At 26.6% G+C, this 13,332-nt stretch overlaps 1 protein-coding gene across 1 annotated transcript in view; it reads right to left on the bottom strand.

Annotated features, from left to right (window-relative positions):
- LOC117169736 overlaps positions 1–12,976 on the bottom strand; it is a 26,941-nt gene extending 13,965 nt beyond the window's left edge. Inside the window, exon 1 of the mRNA XM_033356242.1 lies at positions 12,749–12,976. The gene's annotated coding sequence lies outside the window, so the exon portion shown is untranslated. The remainder of the gene's footprint in view (positions 1–12,748) is intronic.
- Positions 12,977–13,332: the final 356 nt, after the last annotated feature.

Here is a 13,332-nt window from a genome sequence, read left to right as displayed (position 1 = left end):
AGGGATAGCTCACCCCCTCAAGGGATTTTTTTTTGAAAATGCCGGAACAGGTCAACCCTATTTTTGATTATTGTGCATAAAACAATTAATTTTGTCAAGATTCAACAGATTTTGAAATGTGTATAGTGAAAAAACTGGCCATCAAATATAGTTTTTCATTAATAAAAAACGGGGGTTGCGAGTCTGATGACTAAAAATAATGCATAAATATGTGCTTTTCAATAACAAGTGTTACCCACTTTGTTTCAGTAAAAAATTACGAATTGTATTCGAGAAATTAAAAAAAATGTGTTTTTAGGGGTGAACTTCAAGGGTGGTTTTCACCCCTTAAATGGGCTCTTGGGCACGTATAAAAAAATACGTTTCGAATATTTTTTGATGTTCTACAACACATCACAATTTCAAGAAAATCGGTGAGGTACACCTCGGGTACCTTCCTTGTTAGTCAATATCCGGCCAATTAAGGCAATACATGAGCAGGACTTAGTAAATATCCCGCTAATCAAGGCAAGACATGAGAAGGACTTAGTCAATATCCCGCCAATGAAGGCAAGCCATGAGTAGGACTTAGTTAATATTCGGCCAATTAAGGCAAGACATGAGCTGGACTTAATCAATATGCAACCAATTAAGGCAAGATATCAGCAGGACTTAGTCAATACCCGGTCAATGAAGGCTCAATTAAGAATCCAAAGTAAGTACTTGCTGTAAATGATTTGAATAAAATAATTAAACAAATTAAATACGGTTTTAAGCTGATCTTTATTTTTCCAAGGAAAGAAAAAGACTAACTGATAGGTACAATCACAAGCATACGCAAGAAGTGACTCATAATAAGATATCATATCATTTGAAATGCATCATGTCCAGGTTTTTTTATGCAAAATATTCCCTAAAATTCTGTTCCCAATTTCGAAAATAAGTGAATAATTTTTAGTTATGGTTACTTCTTTAAGAAACGATTTCTTAGACAAAATTATTTCAACCATACAAAAATTTACTTTCAAACTCGTAAAAAGTTGAGTTACAGGAAATATTTTTACAGGAAAAACAAGGCATCAAGTGATAAAAGAAACAATAAATAAAAAAACATTTGAAAACAAAAAAACATGATTAAAACAAAATAGGAAATACGAGAAACACTATTTTTCCAGAGATCTGGCTTATACCACAACTACCTTGAAAAATATAACATTTTCAGAATGAAGCATTTGAAATGAACAATTTACTAATGATAAATTCCAAATTTAACTATTTTAAAAATAAATGCTTAACAGCTCACAATTATTTCAGATTTTTAAAAATGCAAAGTATGAAAAATTGAAGGATTTTTAAACTTAATTTCCTCAATATTAAAAAATTGAAGAAACAACTATTCAAATTTGAATTTAAATCTACAGAATTAAGTAAATTACAAATTTGAAGATTAAAATTTGAATGATTTTAAAACAAGGTATACTCCAAAATAAAAACTAAATACTTTGCAATTACAAAATGCTGCAAATGGAACTTGCTGCCTCTGAAATTAGAACTCGTGCCTAACGCTCGTGAATACGATGGGTGCCTAAGTGCCTAAGTCTCGTGAATACGATGGGTGTGGACGGCATGTTAATCCATTATTAAATACTTACAACTTTTCAACAGATTTAAGTTTTATTAGTCTGTTTCACCTGAAATTGGTATTTTTAAATGAAAATAATGAGATTTAAATCTAATTATTTTTATTTTTAAAAAATCTGTCCGCCTCGCGGATACATTATCGTCACGCGCTTCGCTTTTTATATTATCATTCCTGAGAAGGTAATGTAATCTTCCAAATTTTTAATCTCTAGTTTTTAACGGATCTATTTCGGCACTCACAGAATCCGAAAACCATAAAGTTTCATTGGTGTCTGTCTGTCTGTATGTCTGTATGTCTGTATGTATGGTTACCTGAATGTTGTAGCCACGCTAACTTTTGAAGGATTTGTCCAATCGAGTCCGCATTTGATATACTTCTGAAGGTCCCCAAAATAAAGGTCAAGTTAGTTAATCAGATATTTCGAACCAAAATCAAAAAATCGAGAGCATTTTCGAAACTTTGAAATTTTTTTTTAAATTTTATAAATTGTTGTCAATGTTTCTTATGGATGGGTTAAAGATTTGCAAATTATCTAAATAAAATCTTTTATTTTTATGAAAATTAGAAAAGTTATAGACTTTTAAAAATTTCAAAATTTTCAAAAATAGACAAAATTATTTTTTTATAGATCCAAACATTTCATTCAAAATTTTTACCAGATACCAAATATATTTCAAAACTATTCAACCCGAATTTTTCCAATCGACCTTGAACCTTTTGTGTGAGAGAGGTTAACGGACCTCACATTTGGAATCAGCGAACTCGAAAAATCAAGCATACCCTATTCAAGGCTGCTTATCAAGCTTACATATTTTATATTTGTATACGCCGCACACTAATAAACAGTGAAAACACCCACATCACCCCCATAAAATAGGGGGTCGGGTAAAAAGACAAGAAATGATAAATATGTATTTTACTAAGCAGATGCAAGTTTGACAGAGCTGAATCTCCAAAAATTCTGTTAGAAAGTGATTGTATTTTCAGTATTTGATAGCTTGCAGGGGGGGGGGGTATGGAGGTGAGGGTAATCCGTTTAAGGTGGAATTTATTTATTATTGTTAGTATATAGTAGAAAGTTGTGGTTACATTTTTTGACCTATAAATAAATTAGGCCAAAAGAACGCCCAAATCGACCTTCCTGCATTTTAGATCCTTCTTAGGTGTACAATTTTTATCCATTCATCTTTTGTCATTTCTTGCATAGTTTGACCGAAAAATGGAATTCTTTATTTTTCATTATTTGCTGTGTCATAAAAATTTGAATTTTAAATTTTGCGAAAAAATTCTCAAAGTTATTATGATAATCTTCTAGAGACATTCAAAAGTACCGTTTTTCTTCCATTGAATTTTTTTCATAGCGTGCATTATTTAGCTTAAAATTTTCATTTTTTTTAGAATTTTGTGAGTGCTATAACTGGTAATTTTTTTTCGAAAAAAGTCATGAGAGAAAATGTTCTTATTTTCAGTGTCTTCGAATAACATACAAAAGGCATCCAAAAAGACATACAGACAGAGACTTATTCGTAAAAACCAGTTTTTCGGTTTCAGAGGGTCTCAAAACGTGAAAATTTGACAAAAATAGGAAGTGGGGTCAAATTTTACAAATATCTAATAACTTCTCTAGCGATAATGTAAAAATAGAATTTGAAAATTTGAACAATTTTAAAATTAAAATATTAAAAATAGTAAAATAACAAATAAAACACTTAGTGTAGTGAGAAATATTATATATAATATTATTTTGTTTTATACATTTTGTTGATAAGACAAATAAATATTATAAATAAAAATTCATACTATGTATAAACTATATATAAATTTCCGCCTGGGTTAAAACATTGTTAGTTTTTAAAAGAGATTTATAATTTTTAACAATTCCAAGTTACGTTCGCTTTTCACATTGAATACGAAATATTTACAATTTTTAACATGTTTAGATTATGCCGTTGTGTTTCATCTAAAAATTGGTATTTTTAAACAAAAATAATGAGATTTAAATCCAATTATTTTTATTTAAAATAAAAGATTTTACAAATATAAAGAATTTCAGACTCTGTTCAAGTTTTTCATCCGAAATAAACATTTTTATTACAAAAATTCTAGTTTTTAAAAAAGATTCATAATTTTTTAACAATTCTAAGTTAACTTCACATTTGACATCGAATCTGACATATTTACAATTTTTCAACAAATTTGGGTTATGATGGTGTGATTCACCCAAAAATTGGTATTTTTAAACAAAAATAATTATATTTAAATTTAATGATTTTTATTTTAAACAACAGAATTTACAAATTTCAACCATTTTGAATTCTGCTGAAGTTTTTCATCTGAAATAAACAATTTAATTACAAAATTATTAGTTTCTAAAGAAGATTCGTAATTTTTTAACAATTTTAAGTTATATTGGCGTTTGACCTTAAATATTATATATTTACAATTTTCAAACAATTTAAGGTTATTGTAATAAGCAATTCTATAACAAAATGATTAGTTTTTAAGGAATTTTAACAATTTAACCATTTTAAGTTAGTTGGCGTTTGGCATGAAAAATTTATATTTTTAGAGAAACATCATTATAATTTGAACACATTTTTTAAACAGATGACGTTATTACTAGTAAAAAATTATTAGATTGAAAAATGTGTGTTTTTTTATTTTAGGTTAAACTAGCGGTTGTTAATATATATTTCAAACAATATTTATATTTTAGAAGCAAATTAAAGTTATGTTAATTTTTGTACATATATTATCAAGAATAATTGCTGAAATCGATAAGCATCAGCAAACCTTTTTGCAAGAAATCGATTGACTTTGAATCATATGAGTGCAGATTTGAAAAGCCATAATAAAACCGATTTTTTAATATTATTTTTTACTTATTATTTAAACAATAATTGATCATTTCTTAATGGAAGCTTCTAAAAAAATTTTAAATATAACTTATTGAACGATTTTATACAATTTAATAAGAAAAAAGAGTTGAGTTTTACAATTCCTAAATTGAAACCCTGGAAATTTAAAAATTATATTTTAAATTGAAGAATCACGAAATTGAATTATTTAGGATTGAAACTTTAGAAAATAGGACAATGTTAATACTTTAAAAATTAAATATTTTAAGACTAGGTCATTTAAAATTAAGGGGGATTACAATCGTCATATTTATAACTAAAAGCAATCAAAATTAAATAAATAAAAAGTGGAAACTTTTGAATTTGAACAATTTTAAATTCAAAACGATTACGATTTGACAATCTAATATTTAAAATTAATATCAATAGTTCAGTCAAAGATTTTTAATTTTGGAATTTTAAATTGTTATTACATAATTATTTATTTCATTTTATCTTAGTTAAATAGTAACGCTGATTTGACAAATTTTTCTAAAATCAAAGAAGGAATTGAATTATGCTAAATAAAACTTTCAAACTAAATAGTGATTTTAAATGGGAAGCATTAAAAATGAAACCATTTCTACGACAGAACCTTGAAACTGAAATGAAGGTGAACATCATTTAAAACTGAACAAATGTATAGTCACCAAAAATTGTGATACTGACACATTTATGTAATCAAACACTTTATAACATAAATGATTTTAAATAAATTAAAACAACTTAAAAAAATAATTATATTTAAATTTCTAATTATCCTTTCGAAAATATAATGAACTTGTAAATTCAAGACACTCAAATTGTAATCATTTAAAATTACCAAAAGTATTCATTTGCTGATGTATCAATTTCATTTGCATAGTTTAATTTCCATCTTTTTTATTTTCAACCTAAGTATTAAAACTAAAACCGGACAATTTAAGATATTACATTAAAAATTAAAACAAGGTATATGCAACAAGATTACTGCAATATGATTTCATTTTTTTTTTTTAATTGTGCAATTTTAAGCTGTACAGTTCGAAATTGCTTTATATTTATATCTAAAATTCTCCAAAAACAAGTATCAAGGGTTTTAACATGAAATTTTGGAATGCGCAATAGCGGAATGGTCTCGTGATTTTGATATTTGTGAAACTAAAAATTTGAAACCTCCAAGAATTAATCTAAAAATAATTTGAAAAAAAATGTAATTTTAAGGCCTCAGATTAAATTGTTTTAGAATAGAGCATTCAATGCCATAAATTTGAATTAAAATTATAGAAATTTAAAAGAACATACGTATATTATTGATAAGGATCATGCTACGTAGTATCAAGTGGAATTAAAAACGACTGGATAGATTTTTTTTACTAAAAAATGTGATATATCAAAAAAATCACTTTCATTTTCACCGTTGAAAATTACAGAAGTTCAAGTATTGCGAAAACATTGTGAATATTTAAATTTAATTATTGGTAATAAAAAAGATTAGAAAAATCGATAGAATTGATTCCAATGATAGTAAAAAAAGTTACAGGCTTCAACAATTTATGATTATGTGAGTGTTTTTTGTTAGAAATTAAAGTTTTTATTCCAAGATTGTACATTTTTTAAAACAAAAATCATTATAATTTAAAGAAGATTTAGAATAGGTTAACAATTTTTTTTATATTAGTGTTTGTTTAGATTTCCAAGGACATTCACAACTTTACAACAATTCTAGGTTATATTGGCGATTTTCACTAGAAATCGTCAATGTTCGTATAAAAAAAATCATTAGATTTAAAAAAAACTGCGTTTTTTGGTACAATTTTAGGTTAAGCTAGTAGTTTTCAATATGGACTTTAAAGAAGGTTTACATTTTTGAAACAATTTAAGGTTATGTTAAAGTTTCTTCACATGAAATCGTTATTTTCAAATAAAATAAATCAATTTCAAACAAGATTCAAAATTCAAAATTCAGAAACTGTAAAAATAATCAGGGCTGCCACACAGTCACTGCTGGTAACTTTTTTTCTCAAATCACTTCTTGAGTCACTTTTTAAAATAAAAAGATCAAAGTAGACACTTTTCTTTCAATAAATATTTCATTTCAAGTTTATACCTATTTCTGAATTATCTTGAATTCTCTTAAAATATTTCTAGGTATTTTTGAAGATTCGATGAAATTTTCTATAGATTTTAATAATTTGAAGGGAATTTAAAGGATTATATGATATATTTAAAATACATTAGGCATTTTCAAGACCTTTCAATTGAAAATATGTTCAGGAATATTTAAGTATGAATTTTCTAAAATTTCAGAAGATATGGAACGATTTTACAGAATATATTTCGGAATGAAACATTTTTTATTGATTTTTATAGGAGTTAAAAATTTTAATTAATTTTACGAAATTCCCGTGGAAAAATTGAACATTCAAATTTGGATCCAAATGACTCAAAATACAGGAAAAAATATCGAAAAGGAATTATAACTTTTAAAGGTCCTGAATAATTTCATTTTAACCATTTTTTATAGGACTTGAATATTTAATTACATTTACAAAAATTCCGTGGAAATAGAAAATTAAAATTTCGATCCAAATGATTCAATATATGTACATGAAAAAATTTCAAAAAAGGAATTATAATGTTTAAAAAGACACAAATAATTTTATTTTAGCAATTTTTTTGGACTTAACAGTTTAGTTTGGTTGGACTTGAAAATGTAGTTTTATTTTACGCAAATACACTGAAAAAATAGAAGATTTAAATTTTGGATCCAAACGATTCAAAATACGTGGAAAAATCTCAAGAAGAAATTAAAACTTTTGCAAAGTCCTGAATAATTTTATTCTAACAGTTTTTTTATAGGACTTGACAATTAGGTTAAATTTTACGGAAACAGTGGACAAATAGAAATTTCAATTTTCAATCCAAACGTTTCAAAATACGAGGGAAAATCTCAAAAAGCAATGATAACTTTTGAAATGTTCTAAATAATAATTTTATCTTAGCAATTTTTTTTGGACGAAATTCACGAAAATACTTTCGAAAATTTAAAATTTAATCCAAAGGATAAAATCTCAAAAGGGAATCATAACTTTTGAAAAGTCCTCGAAAATCATATTTTAGAAATTTTGTTTAAGACTTTACAAATTAGTTTTATTTTATAAAAATATAGTGGAAATTTTGATCGAAACGATTTAAAATACAGGAGAAAATCTGAAATAGGAATTGTAACTTTTAAAATTCCTAAACAATTTTATTTAAAACTTTTTTGATTGGACTTGACAATTTAGTTTAATTTTACGAAAATACCTAAAAAAATAGAAATTTCACATTTTAATCGACGCGATTCAAAATACAGCGAACAATCTCAAAAAGGAATTAAAGATTTTGAAAAGTAATTTAAAAATTTGATCCAAACGATTCAACATATAGGAAAAAATCTCAAAAAGGAATTCTACCTTTTAAAAGTCCTAAACAATTTTATTTCATAATAAAAAAAAATGTCAAAAAAGGAATTATAATTTTTTTTAAAGTCCTAAATAATTATATTTTAACCATTTTTTTATTGGGCTTGATAGTTTACTTTAATTTTACGAAAATAAAATGAAAAAATATAACAATCAAATTTTGGATAAAAACGATTCAAAATACGTGGTAAAATCTTTAAAAAAATTATAACTTTTGAATTAGTTTTAATTTTACAATAACAAATTGGAAAATAAAAATTGCAAATTTTAATCCAAACGTTTCAAAATACAGGAAAAAATCTCAAGAAAGGAATTATAAATTTTGAAAAGTCCTACAAAATTCTATTTTATCCATTTTTCGGTAAGGCTTGTCATTTTAGTTTAATTTATCGGAAATACTTTGGTAAAGTAGAAAATTGACATTTCGAGCGAAATGAATCAAAATACAGGGTAAACTAGCATATGAAACTTTACTATTTGAATTTAACAACTGAGAAAAATTTATCAACATAAATATTTTAATCTCCAATAGTTATGTCACAATCAAATAAATTCAAATACAAGACTTTGCTGTGAACATTATAAATATTAAAAATATATATTTATCATTGATATAGCAACTTTAATTGACCAGACAGAACTTCTCCATAATATTAGCTGCCATTTAAAGATTTCAATTTCCCCGTTTTTAAATTGGCGGAAAAAATAACATGGGACGGTCGGTAATTTATGATTTTTAAATGTATTACGTGTCCTTAATGGCATGTGATACTTTGTCGTATCATATCGGACGTCCACGGACTCTTTTTTTTAGACATAATAACAAAAAAATGTATTGTGCTAAATAAAAATGTTATGCATGTGCATTATTTTGAGGTTAGGGTCGTTTTTCAGTTTTGTCATTCCGATAATTTAGAAATTTTTTATGAAATAAACATTCTTGATGCCTACAAACAAAGCTAGTTCCGGGACATCAGTTACTATGTTTATTTGTAAGTCCAAAGTTTTTGGCTAAGCATATTTTGCAGTTTGGAAGTAACGCTTGGGAGAATTGTAACGCACATAACCTCGAAATATGCACACACCTTTTTAGAAAAATCAAAAGTTTTTGGAATCGACCCACAAAAAAAGTGTGCAGGGACGTCCGTTAGCATGTTCGCTGTCATTCCCCAGATTTTGAAGAGAAAATATTTATTAATCTAGGAAAAAAGCCGGGGGAACCGAAAACTGGTAAAATCGATAATCTGTAAATCTGACCTGCCCTTAAATTTATATTAATCACGATAAATACAGATGATTGAAAAAAAATATACCAGAGATCAATAATCTCATTCTATTAAATAGGCCATAATAGAATCGCTCTTCAGGATCTATCAAACTGATGAATATATAGGATAAAAGAACAGATTTATCTCTGAAACCAATCATTTTTTATTTCTTTAACGATTGCCACTTGTCTTGTATTCCATGCAGGCGAATATATTTTCCACTTTTTTAATTCCTCTCAATCCGATCAGGAGGCACACCTTCCTTGAAAAGCTTGGAAGTACCCTAAAATATTAAAAATCATTTGAAATCTCTTGGAATCTGTTCAATCCTTGATTTCTTTTTAATTCAAGCTTCTTGGAATTTCTAAAAATTATTTCATATCTTTTAAATCCTTTGAAAATCCTCAATTCGTGTGAATTAATTCGTAGAAAACGCATTTAAATATGGTCAATCATTTAAAATACTTTAAAATATTTTTAAAATCTATTAAATTACTGAAATAAATTGAAAATTCCTTGGGATATTTGTTTAATTGTCTTAAGTATTTCAAATTCTTTTAAAGGTTTTGAAATCCCTTGACACTCTTGAAATCTCTTGAAAATTCATTGGAATTTTTGAAAATCTTAAATTTCAAACAAAAGATTGGAATTTTAAACAATTGGTTAAATGTTCAACAAAATTGGTGAATTTTTCAACAAAAAAGATTGAATGTTGTTTCAAACTTGAACAATCAACAATGTCATTGATTATTTTTATTTTTAACTAACAAATTTGTTTTTCTGATAAAAAGTTCAAATATTTTCTTGGATGTTCATCGTTTTGGTTTAAATTTTCACCTTTATGGTAGAAAATGCAACTTTATGGTTAAAATTAATTTGTTTTGACTAAAAATTTAATTTTTGTTTTTAAAATTCACATTTTCGGGTTGAAAATTCAACTATTTTGTTCAAAATTTGTGGATCTGGCTCAAAAAATCACCAACTTGATAGAAAGTTGAACTATTTGACTAAAAATGTATGCATTTTATTGAAAATTTGTCTTTTTTGGTGAAAAACCAATTTTTTGGTTACAAATCGATTTTAAAAAAAAGTTTTCCTTGGTTAAATCCAAGTTTTATTTGTATTCAAATATTTTTTGTTTCTGAAGTGTAAATTATTTCATATTTATTTTAAAAATGGTTGAAAACTTGTTTAAAGTTGAATAACTGTCGTAAAAGTTCATTTTTTCGGTTGAAGATTTGTAATTTTGGTAGAATATTACTTTTTTTTTGTCAAAAAACTTGTCTCTCTGTTAATCTTTGTTCTACGGACAGTAGTGCTTCATTCATGCGAACGTTTCTGCGAGTGTGATGTTTCTGGGAGGCACGATTTAGAAGGCGTAAGCTACAGGAAAATTAAAGCGCAACTAAAAGTACAAATTATTTTGTCAGTAATATTTCTCTTGGCAAAGACAAAAGAAAAATGAAGAGATTTACAGGCAAAAGAAATTAGAATTGCTCGAATAAGGTGAAAAGGCTAGAATTAATAGAATTAATTTATAGGTTTAATTTATTGGACAAGTATTACGTTGTTTATAAAATATATGTGCAAAACTTCATTATAATTATTACTGATAAGCAATCTGTATTGTGCAATACAAGGAATTCATTTTGTGCAATAAACAAAAATCATGCGATACCTCTAACCGTTTTTGTATTATAATTCCCTTATTTTAAGATATTAAATAGAAAATAGTAAGTTTATATGACATTCAAGAATAGTATGGCATTCAAATTTCGCGGTTATGGCATACTTGTTGTTGCATCTGAACCAGAGGTGGCGCTGAAAATCGTGTACGCGAAAATACATTGGACTCTTATGGCAGCTTCCACTCTCTATAATACTCTGGTCGCTACGAATGGATCGTCGCACAGCCATTTGAATTGCTCATTTCCCATTATAAATGAATTTCATTATATTTTTAGAATTAATGTAGAAAAAATCAGAGAAAAAATCAAATATAAAACAGAATAGAATTATCTCTTCATGTACATACTTATTAGACTTTTACATATACTTTATAGTCACTAAAAATTACATGCTTAGTTCATTCATGCCATTTCCCGCTTCTTACAATCATTCTTCTTCTTCTTACAATCATACAATCATTCTTAGAATCATTTATTCTGGAATTGCTTAATATTGCTAAGGTACTATATTAGATGGGAATATGCAAGCTGCCATTCTGGTTCCCGGCCAAACTCAAAATCGCTACATTGATATTATACTGAAGCATTGTTATCAAAACATAAATTATAAATAAAATTACGTGATATAATATATGAAATATTTAAATTTGACTGTATGATTTTTTAATCCACACATTTGCCAAAAAGTAGCTCTTGCAAAAATTATGATTGCAAACGAAATTTTACTCACTTTATTAATTGGCCTGCGCTAAAATTATAATCAAATGATTTTTTATATAAATATTAACAAAATAATAATATACTATAGGTCAAAAATTAATAAAATACATTTTTTCAAGAGTTTATTATGATAGCTATTTATATTTCGCATCATACGTCCTTTTTATTTGCTTTTTATTATTAGCTCATTTATACAATTTTCCGCTGATTATTTTACAATAATTTATTCTGAAATTGCTTAATATTGCCACTTAATACAAAAGTCAACAACAACTTCCAGACTAGTATATTATTTTATTTCTCTTGCAAATGTTTCTCCTCAAACAAACATTGTGATAAAGTAACGTTTCGTAAGTTTACTATTTTTTTCATCAGTTTAAAATTAAAAATAATAAAATTATTTTAGGAATTAATAAAACCCAAAAATAACATTATAATAATTACAATTATATTACAAAAATTATTAATTCTAGGTTTTATTCATTCTTCAAATAATTTCATTATTTTTAATTTTAATATATTGAAGAAATAAATATAATTCCTAATCGTTAATTTATTGCAATGTTTGTTTTGAGGAGCAAGTTTTGCAGCTGTAATAAAATGATACACTAGTCTGGAAGTTGTGGGCTGTTGTTTTTATTTAAGTATATAGAACATGGACAGACTTTAATTTAAAACTTGCAACTCAATTTTATGAGGTTTTCCTGCGACTATAACTTGAAATACTCAAGAAAGTATAAAAAGAGCAACCTACTATCAATTGAGTTAAGTTATAACGAAAAAAGTATGCAAGAAACCATCACTTTATTTAAATGGGTTGCAACTACTGTAATAATTAAAAAAGTATTGAAATTATAATTAAATTCATTTGACTTGGCCTGAAAAATTGAAAAAAATCACCTAAGAAACCTGAAAATGACCTGGAATTTGAAATGTATTATTATTATTACTGCAAACGTCTATTTTTTGCTGGCTGCTGGTCTGTTGGTATAGAATATACATTGTCAAATCCTGTATGAATATTAACTGTTTCATCCATGTTTATTGTTTCTATTAATGCTTTCTTTTGTATGTAAGTGGGCTTCGAAATGAGATACTTTGTACTTACAAACTTTTTCTTCGTTGATCGAAAATTTGGAATCTCGACATTTTTCTTGCTGACAGGCGTCTTCTTTTTCGTTTGAGACGTTTGCTTTTCAATATTAGAATGAATTGAAGAAGCAATGCAATTATTACAGCATCGTCTGTTGCTGTCGTTTGCTTTCTTTTAAAAATTTCATCAGCAGACTGAAGAACGCGTTCAGCATCCTTGAGCAATCTATCAAACACGATTGAGTCCGTTGGTTCGTCTTTCGCAATGTCAGTTGCTATAGTATTAATTAATTCTAAAGTTGCTTTCAGTTTAGCAGCTGTATTCACGCCCTCCCCTACGTCAACAGATTGATACTGTACTGCCCGAACTATAGAATATACCTGTTGATTGAAATGTTCATTGTTTTCTTCATGCTCAACAGAAGTTGTAGTACAATTATTTTCATGAGAAAGCACTCTCACACATTCGTTATACGCATGTATATTCTATTATATGATTTTTCACAGAGTGAACACTTATGTGGATAATTTGAAATATGATTTTTTTTCTGGTGAATCATTTCCTCATCTCTGCTTACATTATATTTTTGACTGAATGTT

Source organism: Belonocnema kinseyi, chromosome 3, assembly GCF_010883055.1.
Source record: "Belonocnema kinseyi isolate 2016_QV_RU_SX_M_011 chromosome 3, B_treatae_v1, whole genome shotgun sequence".
Classification (NCBI taxonomy): Eukaryota; Metazoa; Arthropoda; class Insecta; order Hymenoptera; family Cynipidae; genus Belonocnema; species Belonocnema kinseyi.
Note: the sequence above shows the minus strand (reverse complement) of the source record. Positions and strands in the feature narration are given on the sequence as shown.